General features: G+C 33.1%; 1 protein-coding gene and 1 pseudogene across 12 annotated transcripts in view; both read left to right on the plus strand.

Annotated features, from left to right (window-relative positions):
* Positions 1-25,862, plus strand: part of Dmd (dystrophin) — a 2,168,746-nt gene that overhangs the window by 117,908 nt on the left and 2,024,976 nt on the right. The window lies entirely within an intron of this gene.
* On the plus strand, positions 16,040-24,546 carry LOC109695749 (large ribosomal subunit protein eL21-like; annotated as a pseudogene).

The raw sequence follows: 25,862 nt of genomic DNA on the forward strand, positions 1-25,862 counted from the left end.
ATCATGATCCACGAAGCATAGTGATCTTCAAAAAGAAACAATCAAGCAAACAAATTGTGGTCCTCATATTTTTCCCACTTAAAACATCTGTTAGGGGTTGAAGATGTGCTTCAGTGGTAGATCACCTACCTAAGTTGTATAAGGGCTTGGGTTCCATCCCCAGCACTGCAAAAGAAAATATATTGTTAAACTTTCTTGAGGTTTCAGACTATAAAATATTGAAACATCTGTGGAGTTCCAGTGTTTCATTTTAATAAAAATATGAAAGTTAAAGTGAAAATGCTATAGTGGAGTTTATTATTTCATCAACTTGGAGGGGTTTGTCTATTTGTGTCATATAGAATTATTCCTCAATTTTTATAAAATTTCAAGTCCCTCTACTTAATATTAAAAGTGACATGTCTTTCTGAATTTCTGATATCCCCTTTTGAATGAATGAGTAACTGCTTTTTGTACATAACTCACATGCAAGTATAATTTAAATATTTACAGATAAAATAATTTAGCTTACATTTTTTTCTAAATTTTTAGAATAAAATTTGTTTACTCCATATATTGCAGCATACTGTAATACTAAATGTCCCTTCATAAACCAGATGGCTCTTCCAGAGATTTTGAAACACTTTAATATCCAGGGTGCAGTCATTCTCTTTCCTCATTCATGATTACTGACAAGAATATTGCAAAACAAACAAACAATGATAACCAAAGCTTTGGCTCACATGTTTTAAGGGAATATTAAGTCCTTCAAACATAAATACTGATAGGTAGCAGCAAATGAGAATGAGGAAAGAAAATGACTTGGTGATTCATGCTTAAGAGAACCCTGATCTAATAGCCATACAACTTCCACCTCACCCCTACTAAAAAACCAAAGAAGGCTGTATTCCCTCTCCCATTGCTCATTGTAGGCTATTTTAAGACAAAATTTCTATTTGAATCTAAAGTCTCTCTTTGTTTCAATCTAGTATCACTCACTAAAAATATCTGGGAGTAGATGTAGGTACACACAAAACAATTTGGGGTAGGCCCTACAATTTAAACTTTACTTTTCATTATATATATAATTAATATTATATTTATAACTATATATATAATGTTATATAATATTAAGTCTATCATATATATATTTTACTAAGCCCTGAAAAAACAAGTGTTCCTAGCAGTCAGGATTGAATTTAGAAATCGGTTTCTTCCTGGGCTTTTTTATTATCTTTTGCTTTCTGCCTCAGTGCTTCACTTTCAATGTGCAATTATGCACTCTGCTCTTCACTAATGGAAAGTGAAGGAGAATGGACAATTATACTTTAACTGGAATGGAACTGTCATTTCTTTGGTATGCTGATAAAATGTTCCAACTATTGTTGTTTGCATTGTTCTTAAAGGATTCTTCCAGAATTTTTAATTCAATATTTTGACTCCATATAATTTTAAGGAGTTAATTTTTCTTAAAATTAAGATTTTAGAAAATTGATTTTTTCAAGTCAATTTTGAAATATATTTAGTGTTAGTTTAATATATTTAATCTCAATATGTGACTATTCAAGTAAAAAATTGAAGAGTTTTGCATCTAGTTTATCTACTTCATTTTACTTTATATATTTTGTATAGTTTAAGTAGAAAAATGTGGTCATTCTGATAAATAGGAAGATTAAAATGTGTTATTAGAGTCAATGCTCATCCAAATAACTAAAGGATGATGAAGATAGCTGATAAAACAGATGTTTGACTTATAATGCTTTTTGTTTATATTTAATAAGTTATAAAACACCCATGACTATGATAATAATGAGGAATTTACAGATGCTAAAGTAGCATTCTTTTGCCCATTTATTTTCAACTTTTAGCTGTCTCCTGAAAAATTTGATTTTTAAGAAAGGCCAGTATTAATGAACACAATTAGCACTATAGTGTTCTAAATTCTTCCCATTTATGGGCAAATCGGAGGGTTTGGTCTTTAAGTGTTTTCACCCTCTCCTTGGCTTTTATTTTGGTTTCTTTTAAATTGCTCTTCCCTCTCCCACTCTGTCTTTGGCTAAGACTGTCACAGAATCAGGACTATAAAAGGGCATAAGCATCAGTAGCTTTTTGCTCATTCCTGGCACTGATGTTTATTTGCACACAACTTGTCTCCTCTTTTATCAGATTACAGTAGCAATAGCAACTTAGTCTAAGTGCTGACTTAAAGGGCAAGGGAGTCAGCACAAAGTTGTAAGTACAGATTTTAGCCTTGGAAACTGTGTGAGTATTAAAAGAATAAGAAAGTGAAAAAAAATCACAGAATCAGAACTGCCCAATTATTTTCATCACAGGAAAGCCAAAGTAGTTCTTTTTTATGTTGATGCTTTAGATAGCAGTATTAGAAATAAATTGACTATGTAGACAAAGTGTATCACAGTCATTGAGAAATTGAAAAATATGATGCATCCCAATGGCTGTCATATATTGGAAAATGTCTGAGAAAGAAAAGGGAAAAAATAGACTTGAAAGAGCAAAACCAGATGCAAAAAAAAATGTTGGTTTCTAAGTGGTTAACTGAAAGAGTTTATGGGAAGCTCAGACAGCTGGGGAATCCTGATTTAGTAGAGACTAAAGGGCAGGGCAGATACCATGTGAACAGCTGCTGAAGAACTGGAGGATTCCTTGGGATTAGGTGTACACACCCCAACTCTAATGGGCTGTGTCAGAGATTACCAAGTGTTATCAAAGGGGTTCACTTTGCTCAAGCCTATGGCCTTTTGCAGTGTTTTATTTAAAATATATGAAAATAGATTTGTTCTCAAAAGAAATCCACAAATTAACATATCAACAGAAGTGGATCCATTAAGTTTGTTTTATGTGTTTTGGGTGTCCATTATTTAAAAAAGAACTTATATCAGATGATTTGTAAACCACTCATTCATTTATATATGCAACATATGTATTAAGTGATGATTTTTACCAGGTAATGTGTTATGCTCTAGTGGTAATGATCTAAACAAGCAAGCTCATAAATATTAACAGTTAGGAATGGATGTACACACAAATATGTTCACACTATTTTTTTGTGTGTGGTACTGGGATTTGAACTCAGAGCCTACCCCTTGAGCCACTCCACCAGCCCTTTTTTGTGAGTTTGTTTTTTTTTTCTGAGATATGGTCTCACGACCCGGGCTGGCTTCAAATAGTGATACTCTGGATCCCTGCCTCTTTAGTAGCTAGGATTATAGGCATGAGACACCTGGCACCTGGCTGTTGACACTATTTAATTTTCTTTTTGGATGAGAGCTATAGCATAAAGCTCTCATCCATTCTTAAAACAAGGTTTTAAGAATCTAGTCTAGTGAGATATAGACTAGTCCTATGAATTGGCTAGATATTCCTGAGAAAATAATAGTTAAATAAGAAAAAAAATGAGGTTTGGGAATAGTTGCCCTAGGGAAAGAGAGAGAGCAAACATGTTCTAGTCAGAGGGAGCAACATTTATGGCATGTATATGAAGAAAGAACTACAAGAAGGTGAGGTTTCCTAGAGCATAGGGGAAAGTGTGAAAACAAGCCTTCAGTTGAAAGGGTAGGGTGAGGGCTCAATCATTCAAAGGCTTGAAAGTCATGGAAGTTATTTTTGTGTGAGCAAGAGACAGCCTTTTATGGGTTTCACATAGAGCAGCATTTTGAATATATCTTTAAGAATGTCACTGTGTTAGGAGTAGATGAAGGGCTATCAATCTGAAGCTATAGTAGTAGCCCTTCCAGATGCAGAAAAAGGTAGCTGTGACTAAAATAGTGACCTTGGATATGAAAGAAATGTATCTATTCAAGATTTCTTTGTGAGATAGAATCAGTACCAGTTGATGTTGCATTGTCTACAGTGTTGTCTGTGACATGTGCAATTACGTATATAATGGTGCCATTTACAAGAAGATTGGAAGGGAAGCTTGAATGATAGAAGGATTGATGATGTGTACGTTATGCTTTTTTGTCACACAGAGTGTGAGTACTGTGGATATGGGGAACTAAAGCCTAGAAATGAAGTCATTCTTGGGGATTTAAATGTGTGAACCATGGAATGGATAAGACAAGTTAGAGAGATCATAGAGTGTGAAGAGAAGGATGCAAGGAATTGAATAAGGGAAAAACCATCTATAAATCAGAGAAGATGTACCTAGATGTGCACATATGTAAATAAAATCAGGAGCAAAATATTATTTCTGTAAAGAGGCCTATTCCTTTCAATCTCCAATTTGATGACTTTGTGAATGAGGAGCTCATTTTGAGCACCAGGTGTTTTGGTTTCCATGGTCTCTGCCAACTGTTTACCCCTAATTTCCTCTTCCACATTGCTATTTCATTGAGATAGCACCAAAATGTTGCCTGAGTAGAAAAGCTTCAATAAATATTTAAATTGTATAACATATTCAGCTTTTTCCTGTACTCTGCACTTCCTAAAAATACCTTCTTCGGAAACCCCATTTCAACTGACTACTATATAATGAAATGAGTCTTCAGTGTAAAGCATTTATCATAGCCTGAATTTCAATTGCTCAGTCAGAGTTGTTAAGCAATATGAAAAATCATCCTGTAGAGAATACAGCATTGCATATATATGACAATATAACTTTGCACTTTAATGCTATTTTAGTTACTATAGATGCTTATTGGAGAAATGTCTAAAAATTCTTGAGAACCATTAATAGAATTGATTATTCTTAAATCTGTAAAAATGGTGAAAATACTTAGAAAACATTGATAATTCAGTTTAAATAAAACCAGAATCATAGTGAAGAGATATAAATCATTTTAGTAATTGAGATTTAGTCATGGATGATTGTAATATACTTATCAGTTAGCTTTTGGGAAAACAGAACTAGATAGAATATTAATAAGATATTGTACAGTTTTTTGGCATTAGGTTTTTACTTGCTTGAAACTAAACATTATTGAATACCTGCTGTGTTCTCTCTGCTTTTATGAGAGTACAACTCTGCAAGTAAGAGAATGGACACATGCAAATATTTGTATATGTATACAGCTACTATAAAATGTCAAGAAAGCTATAAAGTATGGTATGAAACAGCCATGAATGATTACTTTTGAATGGTGTGATTATGGAAGTTTTCAATGTATTATCTACAAATAGTCTTTATGATATGAGCAGATGGAAATGTGAATTAGACATTGAGTAGAAGGAATAGTGACACAAAGACAAGGATTAAAAAGGCATTAATTTCTCCTACATATGTAGTTATTGACATTACCTTATATGAGCCCTGCACTATTACAAAATCACCTAATCTCCAATGATGATATATACCATTTATCAAGTTGTACTAAATGTCAGACACTTCTCTGAGTATATCACATGTATCTCAGCTAATTCTAACATTAACTCTAAGAGGTAGGGAAATATAATCATTTATATATGAAGAATGAAAATATGGAGGTACAGAGAAGTTAGGTAATTGGCCTAAGGTAGTTCAGATGGTGTTGGTGGGGAGGGGTTAGTCACCATTTTAAATGTGGCACAGTGACAGTAGGATTAAAGATCCTTAACCAGTTAGTCCATTGCCACAGCATCTCAGATTTATATAGAATCTAGAGAGGATAGAACAAACATAAAATGGCAAGTCATAATACCTTCTAGGAAGAATTAGACATGTTCCATTGAGAATTCTGTTTTTAAAAACTCTGTACTTTTGTTTTGTTTATTTAAACATTATAGATTTTTGTTCATCATATTTTCTTAGATAAACAGTGAAATGTGTTGAATAACCCCATACCCAGTTTCTAGACCTCACAGAGAGCCACCTACGATGATACCTGTAGCAGTTAACTTGCTTTGCTATATTTTTCCTATCTCAGTCTTCTTGCTATGTGAACATGAAAAAAATCAAAGAAATGCAGCCCTGTTCTGCTGGAATCATCTACAGCCAACTTCCCCAGAGTGGTCTCACTAGTTGTTCTTCCTGATTTTATTTCAGGGATGCATAGGCCTCTGTGTTATATGAACAGAAAACTGAGAACTAATCCCACATGAATACAGTTTCATATCATAAATAGAAATAATTTCCATAGATTAATATATTACTGAAAATGATAAATGCTATTCTGAACAATGTTTAGCATAAATGGTAGTTTATTTAAATGACTGTAATTATTGTTGCCTTTTTATATCAATGGATTAAGTTTTCTTTTATCTTTATTTCATGTTAGTTACTACAGTATTGTATATAGTTACACATAAATATAGATGTGTATATATATTGATGTGTACTATAAAATTCTAGAGTGCACAAGGAGCATAGATTGTGAGCATTCAGCTATTAAGTATATGACACCCAGTAGTTAAGCAATGTGCATCCTCCACAACATTGCTAACATTGGTGTTCTTCTTTCTATGATCAAAAATGTTATTGAGATTTTCTCTGAGTTCATAAGCAATTTTATTCTCATCTTGCCAAGAGGTATATCTGTATACACATCTACAAATTAAAAGTTAAATCAGTCACCATGATATAGCAGAATGGTTCAAGATGTATGGATGAGAATGGGAGTTTAGGAGGAATGAGAAATAATGTCCAATAATTTATTTTCTAATAAAAGTTCATTTTTTGTTATGTCTATTTTTTTATGATGCAAATTGTTCAGTATTGTCCAATAACTGGGTAGCAAATAAAAATATCAAAATCAGGATGATATAAAATTTAACTTTTATTTAAAATGTGTATTTTATTAAGTCCAATGTCACTGAAACTTAGATAAACTACAGAAATAAATCTGAGGCAAAAGATAGATTTTCAGAGATCCAATATGTTGATTTCTAATCAAACAAAGGAATGGTGTTTCAACCATTGTAGCACTGCTCTATAATATTAAATACATGAACACTATTTTTATAATTTACTGCTATAAATAGTGCTAAGACAGATGATGATAAAAAATAGAGCATCATTAGAATATATTTTTATTTTAATTCTCTACTCCCTTTTTTATATATTCCTAATATATTAGAGATTGTAGAAGATAGGAATAAAAAGTCTTAGTGTGGTGAGCAAAATAAATTAATTCATTTCTTTCAATATTATTAGTGTTCACAGCTCTCCCTTCCTGTCTGTGGCACATACACATCAGAAGCATACACACATATTGCCTAGAAATCAAGGGATTTGCATTTGAAAATACTAATAAAATCAGCAAAAATAAGATTAAATCAATGTTTCCATTTGGAAAATATAAAGAACATAGTTAGAAAAACAATTGATTATATCCAAATGCCATTCTCCAATTATAATAGACAAGTATAACTTTTAATGTTATTTTATTTATTCCTTAAGAAGTTATTAGTCATTTTAAGCATTAAATTGTATTAATTTAATTAGTTATTGTTAATTGTATTAGTGGTTCATTTCTGATAATTTTTAAGAAAATGAAATTATAAATTCTATTATGGCAAAAATACAAAAAATAAACCAAGGTATTTTCTTCTTCCTAGACTTAATATACATCAATCAAATTGATATTTCTTTTTCTTCCTTAAAATTTTATGCTTTCCATTCAGCAGCTTTACCCTGCTGAGTTCAAGTGAAGAACTCCTAGTGACTAAAACTAATTGACAAAATTTCTTCATCTTTCTTGAACCTGCAGCTGTGGTCAATATTGAAACCTCTCCCTTCTTAAGAACATTGTCTTCCTTAGAGAACTGCACACTGTGCTTTCCTGCTTTATTTGCATTTTATTTGTTTCTGCTCAGTCTCACATAAGTTGATGTTCTCTATTCAAGCATTAAATATAAGGACTCCTTAAGACTCAATCCTAGACTGTTTTCTATTTTCTACCCTTGTCATTGTATACATATTCATGACTTTACTAACAGATATATGCCACCAACTAAGTTTTACCTCTAGCACACTTTTCTTCAGTGAATCCAGAAATGTAGTTTTAACTGCCTTGTTGATATTTCAATTAATGTGTGACAAAGTCACTTCTATTCAAGAGGCTCAAATCAGTACTTTCCCTCTACCCCATGAAACCTGATTCATGCCCATCATTCTTTTTTGCTATTGTTTTTGTGTTGTTTTTGAAACAGGTCTGTCCTAGGTAGACCAGGCTAGCCGAGAGCTCATGATCCTCTGACCTCAGCCTTCAGAGTGCTGGGGTTACAGGCCTGTGATACTACACCCTGTTCTCATTCTTTTCATCACTGAATGGTACTAAAATTGAAACCATTTTAAAAACCAAAAACTTCTTTCATCCTTGAAACTCTTATCTCTGTGGGTAAATTGTATCTAAACAATTGCCAATTCATGTCAGTTTGATTCCCCAATACCTTTTCATCCACTTGTCTTCATCTCTACTTTTACCCTAACACAATCTAAGAATAGGGCACCCATTCACCTTCAGGCTTCTCTGCATCCCCTCTTCCTTATCCTTTCTAATCTGTGCCTCAAAATTCAGTCAGTCACTTTAGTAGCTTCTGCTGGCTGATAGGAAAGCAAACAAACAAACAAACAAAACTAAAAACAAGCTAAATAAGGGCTACAGATGTAGCTAGTGGTAGAGCCCTTGTTCAGCATATGCAAGACCCTGACTTTGATGCTTAACACTGTAAAAAGGAAGAGAAAGAAAGAAAGAAAGGAACAGAAGGGAAGGGAAGGGGAGAGGACGGGAGGGGAGAGGAGAGGAGAGGAGAGGAGAGGAGAGGAGAGGAGAGGAGAGGAGAGGAGAGGAGAGGAGAGAAAAGGCCCGCCACTACCTACCTCACATAACTCATCTCTCATCATGGTTCCCTTGCCTCCACATCTTACTGGCCTTCTTAGTGTTGCTTAAATAGACCTTGCCCTTTCTTCCCCAGAAACTGCAGTGCTTTTGTATTTGAAACATCTCCCTTCCCCTGTCCTTTTTCTCTAAGATAACACCATTTTCAACTCACAAGCTGGGTAGAGGTCAGAATTCCCTGAGGAGATCAAATTTTCCTACTATGTAATATTCTTCCATAACACATAGCACCATTAAGATTCCATATGTATGTTGGTAAGTAATTAGTACTTGTCACTCAGTATATGGTAAGTTCTTTGAACCCAGACACATCAAGTATTCTTATTCACCATTGTTTCCCTAGAACTAGATGCATAGTAGGTTTCTCAATAAATATTTTAAGTTAATTATTACTTAACACTGTAGTGAAGGATATAATTAGTGCTATTTATATATACTAATATTTTACTGCAATAATAATGTGATTTTCTTATGAATATCTTATCTCATATGTTTTTTTTCTTCAAAGAATCCATATTTCTTTGTGAACTCTCAAAGGAAAAGGATCTATAATATGTAAAGATCATGCCAAACCAAGCATTAAAAATACAAATAATCCAATTAAAAATGAGGAAAAGCCCTGACAGGACACATCATTGAGGAGGATATAAGGATGGCAAATAAGTACATGCTCAATATCACTAGCCATTAGAGAAATGTAAATTAAAATTACAATGAATTATCACTATACACATCATTATGGTTATTTTCTTTAAAGAAGAAAAAGCAGTGATGTACCTAAAAGCTAATAAGGATGGAATGAACCTGAGTCTCTAATATATTGCTGGTGAAAATATGAAATAGTTTAGCCATTCTAGAAAACAATTTGGGAGTTTGCTCTAAAATTAAGCATACAATCACCATATGACCTAGCACTTGTGCTCTTAGGTACTTATCCCAATAAATGGAAATTTATGTTCACACAAAAACCTATACATGTATTTGTAATTATTGGAAATGGAAAAAACCCAAATGTCTATAAATGGTTGGATTTTGGTGCCTCCATATCCTGAAATACTACTCCACAATTATAAGAAATTAACTATTAATATTTATTATTTACAACTGTAGTTGAACTCAAAATTGCATGATTTCACCATGCTCAGTGAAAAAATTCTGAAATAGTTATGTACTGTTATTCCTTTCCCAGAACATAAAGTTATAGATATTATGAACAGATTATTGGTTGCCAGAGGTTTGGAATAGCAAAAGTGGAATTGTATATAATGGTATCATGCTGATAGACTTGTTTTGTATCTTGATTATTGTATTAATTACATAAAATTATAACTTATATAACTCCATGGAACTACATATACATACACAGAGCAAGAGAAAGAAGTACATGTACATCTGATAAAATTAAACTAGATTAACTGATAAATTCCAAATTTTGATATCATACTGTAGGAATACGTGATATCAACTTTGGGAGTGGTAACCTGAAGTTTGCAGAAGTCATTCCTATATATTTCTTTGCAATTTCCTGTGAACCTATAATTATTACAAAATAAAAATTTTAAACATCAGCATTGAACTATTAACAAGTCCTCCAGGTCCTAAAGACCAGCATATCATTACCTAACCTAATCAAGGAATGAGTCTCAATAAATTAATGAGCTCAGGGTACAAAGGATGTTTTAATGCTAATTCACTAGAATGCCATACACTTCTTTTATATGGAAATGTGAATCACTTATTAAACAATGTGTCATGATGATTTAGGCTGTTCCATATGTACTACATTATAAGGTATTGTGTTTTGGGTTGTTTAGTACCAAAAAGCCCCTATGGGGAAAGCTGACATTTTATAAGTTATGGTGGTCCACAGGTGTGGTAACTGGACAAAACCTGTGACTAACTTGTTTTTTAAGTCTAACTCTACCTACTAAGTCAGGTAATCCTGGACAAGCCAATGTTTATTTAATATTTATTGACTGCCTACCATATAGTTGGCACTGAAATGACTACCTACTGTGGACAATCTACTAAGAGTAAATTAAGAAAAAAATAACGCCACTTTACAAGGTTACTTATTAGTCTATTAAAAGGTAAGCATTTTCTATTATTATTATCAATAAGTGGCTAATTTATAGAACTCCCAAAAGATAAATATACATTTAGATATAAAGTTTTATAAAGAAATACACAATTAAGACATGATGTCTATTGGATGTTTGTGTGAGAATCAGAATGATCTGGTTAATTTTAATATGGTGTTAAATAAATCCCTCCTTGCAATTGCTGCCCCCATCATGTCTATAAAACACAAATCAGATTACACTTCTAGTTTACCATCCTTTACAGAATCTTCCTAAGGCAGGGTAAAGTACAAGGCCTTAATATACAAGAACCTTTATAAAATGGCATCTGCTCTTGTCTCTTACCTCTTTATCTGCCATTCTCCCCCATGCACTCTTCCCTCTAGACATAAAATTCCTTGTGATTCAACAAATAAATTGCATAAGTTCATATCTATGTCTTGTTCCTTCTTACAGTGTTCTCACTAAAAAAACAACTCTATCACATTTCTTCCACCAAAAGCTTCTGTTCATTATTTGTTTACTTAAAGAACATTGTTAAACAGCATTTCTGATTCTCCAAGTCAGAATACAATGCTCCTGATGTTTGTTCTTATTGCAAACTCATGGTAGATAATTCTATGCAAGCAATTATATTCTGTATTGTCAGTTTCCAGTTACTTCTAGGCTCTGACTCACTGCTTTGCTCCTTGAAGGGAGGGTTTGTACTTATTATCAGTGGGTTCCTTGCGTCTTTTAGCTTGTAAGGCATGCAAATTAATGACTAAATACCATAGCATTTTTCTGTTACATAGGTATCATAACACTATGTATTTGAAAGTGGTCATCATCCAGACTGAAGTGTTTATTTATAAATAAACAGTGAATATTGACATATATTATTTTATTCACATGCATGCACACACATAATAAGTAATGAAATAGAATGGGGTAATCATTAGTATATATTTTTGGTACTGAGTGCTCACTGTATTGTACATTATAAATCTCAGACTTAAATGTTGGCTGCTTAACCTAGATTATTCATGTATCAGTGGTCTTTTTTGGTTAATCTGTGTAATTTGTTTTCTTTTTCTTATTTTCAAAATAAATGTCAGAATTTTAAAAGGGGCTTGATTTATAGGAATTTCTATAAGTGTATAAAAAGCTGAGATATCTTTGGAAATACAAAATTCATGTGAAGTGATAGAGAAAAGAGGTAGAAATTGAGAGAAATATTTTGGTTCATACAGTGCTTGCATGCCAAGCCTGCTTTCTTTGATGTGGACTCAAAGTCTGGGCTGGGTGCCTGAGAACAGATTCCCAAGAAAGTGAATGGTTAGCTTGAATTAACTTGAAGACAAGTGTCTGCTTGTACTTGAGCTATTGTTAGTTTCCTGAAGGGACACAGAACGGAATGTCCATTCCAGGGAGTATTCAGTTTCAGATAGCTGTTTTCCTGAGCTCATTTTCCACCCTGACTGTTGGCACCAATGATTGGAAATCTTTCATCTGTGTTAATCTGGGATACAACTCATTTATAAAAGAAAATATCCTTAACTCAACTAGCAAAAACGCTTTGTCTTCCTTATTATGCTTATGTCTTTTCTTCAACAAAATTAGACATAAGGGCAGAATAGGACCTGCCTGGAAATGGTGGGGAGAGAGGGGAGGGGAGGGGGCAGGGGAGAGAAATGACCGAAACAATGTATGCACATGTGAATAAATGAATAAATATGCACATGCATGGAGTCCCATTAAACATATTCCCAAAGTCAAGGTGAGAAATAGTTTTTGAATGATTCAAACATATAGAATTGAAAGGTTTCTTAAAAATAGGATCTACTGAGTCATTCTAGACTCTATTCATACTTCTTATTAATTTGTACTAAATGTTTATAAATATTTTTATCAGCCAGTGAATGTGAACTCTGTTTTATGCATTATGCTAACATAGTATTCATGTAATTATAAATTATCAGATATTTCTTTCTTGTACCCTTTCAAATTCCAGAGAATTATAGAAAGCCATACATTTGGTATGAAATAGCATTTTGTGAGAAAAAGCAGCTTGTGTGATACTATCAATTTTCTGAAAGAGTTGGACCTCTGCTCCATTTTTTAAAATAATTTATTCAAACTAATATTTAGCAACTTTTTCTTTAATATTTTATCTTGAATACATTTGTTTAAAATTTTTATGTGATATCATAACAATATATTTTAACTTGGTAAATTTAAACCAATGAAAACAATCTCTTTAAACTTATCCATGATAATTTTTTATGATACCTGCATAATTATTTCTTCCTAATTAAGGCATAAATTATTCTATGAAGTATTCAATTAAAATAGATTAATCAATTTTTGATCTTTTGCCAAAATCAAAGAACTACACAGTGAGAAAATCTAGGCCTTTCATAATATATTTTTACCTAGACTAAGACTATAGGTGTTTTGCCTGCAACTTGTATTATAGGAATATGGTGTGCAATTTTGAAAATTGAAAATACAGCCTCTGACTGAGAAGTGGTACAGAGTTGAATTCTAATCTTTGGAATCTACAAAATAATCTCTATTGTTGAACAATTCGCATGAATCTATTATCTTTTACATTAAATGATAATGATAAAAAATCATTAAAATATATAATTTAGTCTTCCAAGAGCTAAAGGATTACATTGCAACTACCACTTGAAGTATGTGGCAACTGAGACTATATTATTTGAAACAAAATTTGATTAGTTATATTATCTCCATTACTACATTACAATGCAAATCGTATGTTATATGTGCTTATATTGTCATAGATTTTAGACTATTACTGTGTACTAGGAAGAAATTCCATAACTATGTTTTGAATTCATTAACTAATATTTCAAAGAGATGGAAAGAATGACCAATTATAAATAAATGTCTTTTGTATAAGCCTTTTGATAACAACATCTAATTTTTTGGCAATAATAAGAGTAGAAGGAATCTCAGGTACCTTTCAAATATAGATTTAAGGACTAATATACTCAGAGTTCTAAAAACTTTGTATGCTGTAGATTTATCCTGCAGTGTGAGTATATAGTTTATTTGAATTTTGCTTGTTTTTTTAAAAATTATTCACAAAATAATTCCCGTTTGGAATCTTGGTTATATAAAACGAACAAAAATATTGCTTTTCTAATAGAAGAATAAAAAATATAAGAACTGATGAATATGCCAATTGTCTTTCCTGCACATTGTGATTACAGTGTCTCTTTTATGGAATAACAAAATCAATTATAAATATTCAAATGTTTTTATAGCTGCTATGTTTCAGAATAGTTCCAAATGCAAATTCCCATGAGGGAAAAAAGAGACTGAGAAGTATGTAGATAGAAGGGAAGAAAAACATCAGGTGCTTAATTCTATGGGTAGAAGTAACATGGACCCATTTTGAGAAATATTTTTCTTTAAATTTAAATTTTACTTTCATGAGGTGGTCATGTCAGTGTATCTGTGTATGAGTGCCTGGACATCTGTGTATATAGAAGAAAGAGCACAGAAGTCAAATAGAATGAATTGTAAGATAAGAGCATTGTCTAAATAAAATAGTTGACTTTGGAGATGTGAATTAACTTTTTGCATTATGTATTACTTTAATATCTCCTTGTGTTTATTGTCAGATTTGCCTCCAAAACAAAAATAACCTATTGCTTAGAAAAAATTTCAAGTAAACAAGAGCATCATTATAGAAATCATAATTTAAATGGAAAATTTTTAAAATCTTAGGTTATATTTCCCCTCTAGCTTAAATTTGAAAACTGATAAAATTTCAGATCCCAAAATATTTAGTATGTATAAACAGTGCTCATTAAACTGTATATCTAGTTTCCAGAGCCAAGTTCAGTATCAAAAATTAAATTGCCATATATCACTAAGCATTAGTCATAAATGTTATCTTGTAGCTTCTGCTACTTTCTCTGTTGTGAAATAAGTATGTATTTCTTATTATTACTGCTCAGTTGACACATACAAATATACATGCAGCCTGAGAGCAGAGCATTCATTTCATTGACTACAATTACTTGCATAATTTTGGACATCTTATTCATTGTGAGAGTGTCATTTAATGTTAATTGTGATGAATGTGACTACTTTCACATTCTTAATGAATTTGCTTGTAGAATGAAATCAAACATGTCTGTTATGTTTTGAGGATCAAGAATCTTCTTTTAAAACAAAAGGGTGAAAAAGACAAAGAAAGTAAGATTACATTTTTCATGCTAGTACCAAAATGGGTATTTTATGAACATGAAATAAGGTCTTCATTCAAAGTAGGCAAACAAGGTAGTGTGGCATTCCTTCTTCTTAATTCTCAGAATATTGTGCCCGCTTTTCTTTTATTACATTTGATTCTTATGCTCTGTATCCACATCTCTACAAGCCTATTTCTTAAAAAAACACTTTTATTTTCACAGTTACTCCTTTTGCTGAAATGTCATGTGTGTTATGTCTCAAGTGATTGATGCTTAATAAGTGGCTAACCTCTGATGTTATCCCTTTTTTTTATAGCTAGAGAAATGTTAGCTCTGAACAATATATTCAAATAGGTTTCTAGCATTTGCTCTATACCTAAAAGTAGCTCAGACAGCGAGGGAGATAAAATAATAAAACAAAATATGTATCCTGAAGAAACATTTTTACATCTTCAAATTTTAAAGGTGATTGGCAACATCTGTGAAAACTTGCAATTGTAACATAGTATGACAATAGATAGGATTTCCAATGAATAAAAACTCCTTACTTTCTTGGCTCATTAAGATATTTGCTATTGCATGAGATCTAACTCTAATGCTTGCTACAGATAAAATTTTCTAAAATGTTTAGGAGCTTCCTCACTCACACTAAAAAGTTATAAGCCACACTAAGGTGTTTGGAAAGCAGCAAATAACATGTAGTAGGCAATTAACACAATGCAATAGTTATGTTTCATCATATTGATGAATTGGAGAGATGTGGGCATACAAACCCATAGCAGTAGTTCCCAAACTTGAGCTTCCATGAAATCACCTAATGTTTATCAAAATGAAGATTGCTGGGCTTCACCCTCAGTCGATGAGGCTACAAAATTTATCATTCTTTTTTTTACTATTATTCATATGTGCATACAAGGCTTGGGTCATTTCTACCCCCTGCCCCCACCCCCTCCCTTACCACCCACTCTGCCCCCTCCGTCTCCCCCCACCCCCTCAATACCCAACAGAAACTATTTTTCCCTTATTTCTCATTTTGTTGTAGAGAGAGTATAAGCAATAATAGGAAGGAACAAGGGTTTTTGCTGGTTGAGATAAGGATAGCTATACAGGGCATTGATTCACATTGATTTCCTGTGCGTGTGTGTTACCTTCTAGGTTAATTCTTTTTGATCTAACCTTTTCTCTAGTTCCTGGTCCCCTTTTCCTATTGGCCTCAGTTGCTTTTAAGGTATCTGCTTTAGTTTGTCTGTGTTAAGGGCAACAAAAGCTAGCTAATTTTTTAGGTGTCTTACCTATCCTCACCCCTCCCTTGTGTGCTCTTGCTTTTGTCATGTGCTCATAGGATCATGTCGTCTGCAAATAGGGATATTTTGACAGTTTCTTTACCTATTTGTATTCTTTTTATTCCTTCTTCTTGCCTAATTGCTCTGGCTAGGAATTCCAGTACTATGTTGAATAAGAGTGGAGATAGTGGGCATCCTTGTCTGGTTCCTGATTTTAGAGGGAATGGTTTCAGTTTTTCTCCATTAAGTATAATGCTGGCTGTAGGTTTGTCATATATAGCTTTTATAATGTTGAGGTACTTTCCTTCTATTCCTAGTTTTCTTAGAGCTTTTATCATGAAATAGTGTTGGATCTTATCAAAGGCTTTTTCTGCATCTATTGAGATGATCAAGTGCAGACGACATGATCCTATACCTTAAAGACCCATAAAACTCTAATCAGAAGCTTCTAGACATCATCAATAGCTATAGCAAGGTAGCAGGATATAAAATCAACATAGAAAAGTCATTAGCATTTCTATACACTAATAATAAGCAAACTGAAAAAGAATACATGAAGATAATTCCATTTACAATAGCCTCAAAAAAATCAAATACCTAGGTGTAAACCTAACAAAAGAGGTGAAAGACCTCTACAAGGAAAACTATACACTTCTGAAGAAAGAGATTGATGAAGACTATAGAAAATGGAGAGATCTCCCATGCTCATGGATTGGTAAAATTTATCATTCTTACAAGATCCCAAGGTGACAATGACATATCTGATCCAGGGACCACACATGGTTTCTAGGCTATATTTTAAAACCACTAAAGAAGCTTTTAAAATTTTGGCTATCTAAGTCTCTCTGTCTAGGCCAATTAAATCAGAATTTTAAAACTATACCAAGTATAGACTGTGTTGAGAGGCATTGCTCTAAATAAAGGTGTAGGAAGGTTTTGGTTATATCCTAAGACCCTTACTAAGGCCTTAGGAATGAAAACAATAAAATGAAATCAAGATATGTTTAAGTATTTCATTGGTAAAACTTAGTTATGGAATTTGACTTAGTAATGGGGGAAGAGAGAAAAAACATGGAGAGCCTGTTGACCACAACCACCATCTTCCAGTAATTCACTAAAATGATAAACACAAAGGGAAAGAGGAGAGTTGTCCAAATATGTTTTCTACACCATTACTGAAAATATGAAGTTCCTTTGGTCACATACATGTGAATCTACAAGAAAGGTGATATGGTAGACATGAAGGGAGTGAGTACTATTCAAAAAGGGATGCTCCACTAATGTTACTATGGCAAAACTGGAAGAATCTACAGTGTTACCCAGAGTGCTGTTGGCATTGTTACAAACAAACAAGTTATGGGCAAGATTCTTGCCAAGAGAATTAATGTGTACATTGAGTTTATTAAGCACACCAGAGCCACTTGGAGTTCAGAAAAGTAAAACAAAAAAATTAGTAGAAAAAGAAGGAAGCCAAAGAGAACAGTACCTGGATTCCAATGAAGTCCCAGAGAAGCACATTTTGTGAGAACAAATGGAAAGGAGCCTGAATTGCTGGAACCTATGTCCTATGAATTCATGATATAGTAAGTATATAAAATATTAAAAAACCTCAGGATTGTAAAATAAAAAAGGAAAAGATATTAGAGAGAACATCAGCATTCATGCTCTGATCTTTGACTAGTGCAAGAATAGATTTCAACTATACATATTTATCCTAGCTACCATTTATAAATTGTAAAGAAAGCTTGTATGTAGAAATAAAAAAAATTTTCTGAATGTCTAATCAATTATATAAGTATTCTAAGATTAAAAATTTTAACTTATAATTTACGTTTAAAGACAAATGTTAGCCCCAATATTTAGCGATTTTGATGTAGCCAAAGTTGTGCTTCAGAAGAAATTGTATATATATTATTGAGCTCAAAGAAATAAAATACACATGCATATTTTATTATAATGTGATATCCAGTAGGGGGGTGTCATCATAAATCCTGCTTGTTTGGAATACAAGACAGACATTATGATAATACCATTTGATCTATTCTAAACAGTGTATGTTCTGGGCTAGAGGGACAGATAGCCCATGGCTGAAAAAGAGAACAGTATGTAGTGATCTCCAACAGGGAAGAGAAATTAGAATAATCATTAATTAGGGTATTCTCAGTTCCTTTGTGAAGGGCTATTCTTTGTTTGCTCAAATAAAGCCTTAATTTTAGTTATCATTTTGTGGAAAAACTGACTGAGTTTAGGTTCCTACAGGAAATTAGAAGTTGAGTAAAATTCACATTCACTTAGAAATTCCTTGCACTAAAAGACACTGATTATTACAGATGAACTTAAAAAAATTTAATTCATTCACAGAGATTATTGCAAGTGACAAGTTTAAAATTAACTTTACCTTATAAATTAGAAAATATTTTTCCTTCTCTAGATTGATGTTAATTCCATGGTGCATGCAAATTCATGTATTATCTGGGCCCAGCTGACTACTCCTGCCTCTTCTTACACATCGCCTAACCTCTTATTCCCAAGAAAGGTCCTATGAGCAGCTTTCATGTTGTCAGAGATAAGTCCTCCTTTTACCACTGTTCTTACCAATAACTTTCTCAGTTAAAGCCTGATTTCCATTTTATCTCAAAAGAAATCCTTTCCTAACTCCAGTCTTCCTTTACTTCTCCAATGGAGGTTAGCTACCATTTAAAAGCAATCCCCTGGCATAATTCCATCAAAATGTGCAAAATCTTTCACTATGTTTTGTCAGTTTATTTATTTTAGTAATATAATACAAATATCTTAATGTGTTTAATTTTTCAGTATTATATTAGTAGTGTTATTTTGTTTTTGTGCTTTCTCCACCTGCCCCACACCTAAAGATGAGCTCTGAACTTAGCACAAAAGATATTTAGTTAATGGGTTTTGAATAAATAGGTTAATATCTAAAGATATGCAAGGGACAGAGATCATTCTAACATAATGATTATAGTTAATCATCTACTTTGTTGTTACTGGTTTAGTCACATGAAGGAGAAGTGTGTGTGTGTGTGTGTGTGTGTGTGTGTGTGTGTGTGTGTTCCAAAGTGGAAAAAACAGGAATGTGGAGAGGGTTTGAAAGAGAAAGAGAACAAGAGAGAAGGAGAGAGAGAGAGAGATCTTCTCTACCTCCACCCCCCCCACACCCAGTTCTTACGTGGGCTCTTTGACTGTATCAAGGAACCCAATTAATGTAAGAACCAATTAACAAGAGAAAAGCATAGAAGTTTTATTAATTTTACAAGTACATAGGGATCCTCATAAAACAGCAAAGTCTTAAGAAATGACCAAAGCATAACGCTTTTATACTTTTAAGACAACGAATAATATGATTGTGAAGAAATGATAGGACAAATGGATATATGGACAAGGTTAGTAAATTCTAGGGGTGTTATTTAAGTTGTATGTGGGGAAGAGATATTGAAACTAGTAGAAGATAGGGATCACTTTATAGTTTGTTTCTTCAGATTCATTGCAGCCCCAATTACCATTTTCTGGTGACCAGGGCTATTTTGCAGCCTTGACATGTGAAAGGCATCCCTCAAAAAAGAATTTCTTTAGTCTACTGTATATAGAGAATTCTACTCAGGCTAATATGGCCTCGTCTGCAGTTACAATTTATCAAGTGATTTCAGCTATAAATAGAGAATAAGGAGTGTATTATGTTGCTAAGTCTGCCATGAAATATGTCACAACAGAATGGGATCCTTGAACACCAGAATTTTCTCACAATTCTAGAGTTTAGGTATTATTGGGGTTGCTTTCTTCTAAGTTTCTCTCCTTGGCTTTGAGGCAACTATCTTTTCCTTCTGTCTTCACATGGTCTTTCCTCTGGGCATGTCTGGTTCTTACTTCACTTTCTAACAAGGACATCAATTGGATTGGATTAGTGCAGTGCCTGCCCTGATTACCTCACTTAATCTTACCACCTTTAGAGAGCCTATTTCCAAATACAGTCATATTCTTAGGTTCTGAGGTTTAGGACTTCAACATATGAATCTGGAAGAGAAACAATTCCACCCATACCAAGGAGCTATGTAAAAAGATAAATAAAACAGTTTCATGAGCAAAAGAGAATGTCATCTTAGTGGAGTGTGGGGAAAAGGAAAGTTATTCAGGAATTTTCTCTTAAATTCCCACTCTTCCCCAACCAACTGTATCCCTGGGAAAAAGTCTTTCAATCTCCACTGCAAGTAAAATTCTGTTTCTTCAGAGTCATTTTTGTCCTGAGTTAATGAGGACTGCTGATAGTGTGATTGAAATGCAGATTGATCCTTTGTGCAAGGTACAATAGCAATTTGTAACCACAAAGGACCAGAGGGCAAAGGAACTGTAGGAGAGTAAGAGAACAAGGGGTTGGGGAAGGATTTCAGAGAAAAGGAGATATTAAGATATGAATTAAGAAGACTGAAAAAAATTTAAAGATAAAAGATGCATAGATGTGACTAAAAGAAACCTGGATTTTGGCCAACAGTTTGGCTATTTCACCATCTCAACTCCCTATGATTGAATAACAAGGACATAGATCATCACATCTGGAAAGAAGTTTGGACAGTGTTTTCTAATGCTTCATTTTACAGATATGGAAAGTGAAACTCCAGTTCTTATAGATCCATACAGAACTAAGACTCAGGTGGTTCCAAGTCAGTGGATTTTCATATCATACCACACTGCTCTAATAGTTGTATGAGTTAAGAGAAGTCTATGGCATAAGATGACCAAGGTAATGTAATCCTCACAGCATCATAAAGAGTGATAAATTCACATGACTGCAGTTTTTTCAACACTTATACCTATATAATTATACATATATGGGTAATCATACATGGATATACCTATAGAAAGTGATAATTTATGCATATTATATATACATGTTTGGATATAATGTCTGTCTTTAAAAAAATCTCTAGCAATATCTACCTATATTCTATATATGTATTAAAAACAAACACTGTCAGAGAAGACTAGGAAATCCATTGAAGTAAAAGTCTGTACTCCCACACATAAAATAGATAAGTTTCAAAAGTCATGACTGGAACAGTATTTGTCTTTCAGACATCCACTTTTTTCTCACTTGTATACTAGATATCCCAGATACACTATACTACCTTATTTTTCTAGAAAAGGCCATCCTCACCTCCGCTCTTGTACATAACCTTATGGTTTTCCTTTTGTACTCTTTTTTGACACACTAATTTCCTAAGTTTATTCTTTAAGTTCCTGTGGCTTAACTTGAACAAAGTTGAGTATAGTGACATTGAAGTTATTATATTGTAGAAATTACTTTTTTACTATTATTTACTGTCACTTAACATTTACTATCACACTCCTATCCACAAAATGCAAAACCTTGCATGATAAGAGGTATTGGTGAAATATTGGGAAATATTCTTTTGAAATCGTGATTGTGGTTAATATAGAAATTTATACTTGTTGGAACATTTATATTTGTGAGTCATATCTCCACTCTCAGCAATAATATTTGTAGACACTATTAGGAGCAATGTAAATCATAGAAATATTCTAATGTGGGTATGGGATTAAGTATGCAATGATATTAAAAATGTTCAGTCTATAAAGATGATTGTTTTTGAAATCTAACATAAATTCTATTTTAATAAGATTTCCCCGCATAAATTATACTTTGTGAAGCTCAACTTAGCAACTTACCACATTCATACAATTTTCATATGCATGTTTAAGATATATAGAAATGTAAAGTAAAATGTTGTGAACAGGAGGTGTAAATTTTTAAAAACTTAATCATCTTATCTTTTTAAGTTAAAATTTTGGATAATGCATTAGCTTCGTTCTTAGAAATCTTTAGCTTTGGAAGCAAGTCTTTGAATTTCTTGACCTGTAGACAAGTTGCATAGCTAAAATAAAATTTCACACATCATTAGCAGTGGATATGTCTGGGGTGAGATTATACCCTGGATTATTTAGCATTCTTATATGTGCATTCATATATCTTCTAATGTTTCTCTAATGAGCATTTTGTTCTGAAAATGTTAGTTACTTTTAAATGTTCCATTTAGAAATTCCTGGTCCCACTTTCTTGAGAATGTGAAAACCTTCAACATATAAGCATTGGTTATAATTTCTTTGTTTACAACAGTGATGTGGTATGTATATACCTGTGGCATTGAGTGTAATTTGAACTCTACTGGCCTATTCTCTTCTCCCACAAATTCCATGACAATAGAGATCATGTCTTTATATCTCTTCCAACATAGTAAATCTTAACTTATAATTTGAGGTCTTCAAAGATTGAAAAATAATGGAAGGAAAACCTACCTCTAGTCCATGCCAGATACATTGAAGAAATATCTCAGAATCAAAATTATTCACACTAACTAAGTTATGGAAACAGCCAAGATGCCCCACTATTGAATAGATTAAGAAAATGTGGTGTTTATATACAATGGAATTTTATTCAGCCACAAAGAAGAACGAAATTTTGTCACTTGAAGGTAAATGGATGGAACTGGAGAACATCAACCCAAGCGAAGTTAGTAGGCTTCACAAGGCCAAAAGACGCATATTTTCTTTCATACAAATACAGTAATATTATGAAAAACATGTCATGCTAAGGGAAGGTAACATATAAGGGGGGATGGTAAAAGAAGGAAATTAAGAAGGTGAATATGGTGATGTACTCTCTATACAAGAATGAATATAGAATTTTTAAACCTGTTGAAACCACCATAAGAAAGGGACTAACATAGAAAGAAGAAAAATAGAGGAGATGAACCCATTTGGGCTATAATACATATATACATGGAAATGTCACAATGAAACTCCCTATTAGCTAGCTTAAACAAACAAAAATGTCATTTTTTTCCATTACAAAATAAGAAAACAGAAGGTGGGACAATTCCTACCTGGGAGGGTTGGCACCAGTGGAAGGGAGGAGGCAGTGGGAAAAGGTGTGGGAGGATAAATATAGTGCAAATACTGTGTATACGTGTATGCAAATGGAAAAATGATACCTGTTGAAACTATTCCAGGAATGGGGGAGGGGGAGATAAAGGAGAATGGTGAAGGGGATGAATTCAAATATGATATATTTGATATGCTATAAGAACTTCTGTAAATGCTACAATGTACTCCCACCCAGCACAACAATTAAAAAAATTATTATTTATATGGGCAATGAGGAAAACAGACTAGTTGGCAGTTACCATGATAATAACCACCCAAAGAGTTCTCTGTGGAACGTTCATTATTCCATGTGGACCTTCTCTGTTTCTCCCTGCATCCCCAAAAAGAATTATATAGTCATAAAACTTAAGGAAATGCTGCTTACTACATCCTTTTCTTATTGTTTCATAGTGCAATGCATATTCTGGTTGATTTGGAATCCGGCAGTAAATATATTTCCTTATCTTTTTAACTAAGTTTCCCAGATATGTTTCATCATAGAACTCCATGGCATGTAGTTAATAAAAGCCCATTTATCTAATGTTTCATGAAACATATTTTGGGATCTTGAAAATAGCTAATCTGCCTGGATAATTGTGGAGATGATGCTAAAAGTAACAGGAGTCAAAAATGAAGAATAGTATCAAAAGTGGAGGGCAGTGAGAACTGTCATTTCAGACATAAATTTGGAATTGTTGATTGGATATCCAGATGGGTATATAGGGCAGGCTTTTGTGATGGAGGACAGAATCTGAAGTTCAACTTACATATAAATATTTGCGAATCATCCACATGGAGGTGACAGTTGAAATTATACAAGAGAACAAGATTTCTAAGAAACGGAATATACTATCAATGAAATGATTAGAAAACACTAGGTAATGTGAAAATATGTCCCTAATTTAGTTCTCATAACCATATCATGAGGAAACAGTCATCCCTATTTTCAATTACTGGACTGAGAGGAAGATACAATAGATTATTTTTGGCAAACTGTACCCTCATTCATGAGAGAGACTTCATTCTAAACCAGGCTGATGTCTACACAATACTGGCTCACTGAGAATAAGCCCTTTCAATTGCATCTGCCTATTGAATTTGATTTAGAATAAAATAAAAATACAAAATAAAATATCAATTTATTTTCATTATTATTTTATCATTTTTCATTTTAGGGATATGAAAGCACATTTATAAAGACAGGTTGAACTACACTTTTGAGGTCATTATGCCATGCAATTTAAGCCATTATTTCAAATGAATTCTTATAGAGACAAAACATTTCTATAAAATTAAGGTTGGATTTACTTTTGTTTGACCTAGATTCTCTATTAATTTTATAATGTATGTATTTTATATTTCAAAATTGTATTTCATATATAAAAGTGCATGTCACACAACAAAGTATCATTTTAGAAAGAGAAAAAAATGCATCCTTTTATTACTGTTTTGATAGCAATACCTATGAATATAAAAATATGTATATACTTTATAAATTATAAAGTGCTATGAGGAGAAACCATAATCTAATGTAGAATAATTTCTTCCATTACAACCCAGCTTTCCACCTGGAAATGACACAAGTCCATTTCATTGATATTATGCAAGCAAAGCATGAAACTTCACACATATACACTCTGAGACATATTAGCCTTCTGTGTTATCATTCAACAAAGATAAAATAATGCACATTGTTGAGTATCAGTCTTCTGATTCCCTTTCATGGCTTTCTTTGAAGTATCAAAACATAATAATCTGTTTCTTCTTCCTTCGTACAATTGCTTGTCCTTCCGTTCCTTATGTTATTAGCATTTACTTTCCTGTTGTTTTCAGCAGTGTTAGCAATGCCATGACTTAGAAATGAGGAATGGATTATTATTTTAAACCCACTGTTCATCATGGAGTCAGCTGAACAGTATTTATGGGGTTTTTCTTTCTTTTTTAGTGCATGTACTAATAAGAAAAATTTCATGGGTTCAAGGTCTAGCGGTAACTGAGATCTTAAAGTCTCAGGAGCTAGGAGTGGTGGCACAATGGTAATCCCAACAATCAGGAGGTGGAGGCAGAAGGATCTCAAGTTTGAGGCCAGCCTCAAAACTAACAAAAAACAGCAACAAGATAGGGCTAGGAATAAGATCTTTGAGCAAAGTGGTAAGTGTCACAGGTAGTGGTGAGCACAAGAAACACAGCAGAAGTTTGGGTGTCTAGGTAAGCTATTGGGATGCTCGGGGAGTTCTGACACAATGCTAAAGTCTGTTTTCTGCACATGCTCTTGCAGCACTGCTGAGCTTTGGCTGATTGCTTACCCCGAACCTAAAAATAGCCAGCCTTCATTCTTTTTTAGTGGCAGCCAGAGGCACTGCTGTGTGGGGACTGGCTTTTTCCTTGGCTTTTACAAATAGAGAATTGATGGCCTTGAGTATTCACCTGTTAAAATAGCAAGTGCAGGGTTTAGTTGTCAACATTCTAAAGGTAATTTCAGACTTTCATTCCAGTGGATCACTAGACATGGGGGAATTTTTCTCCTTTCCTTGCCCATGAGTATAGGCACAAATATATATATTTGATATGGCTTCTGTTTGG

This window comes from Castor canadensis, chromosome X (genome assembly GCF_047511655.1).
Source record: "Castor canadensis chromosome X, mCasCan1.hap1v2, whole genome shotgun sequence".
Taxonomy (NCBI): domain Eukaryota; kingdom Metazoa; phylum Chordata; class Mammalia; order Rodentia; family Castoridae; genus Castor; species Castor canadensis.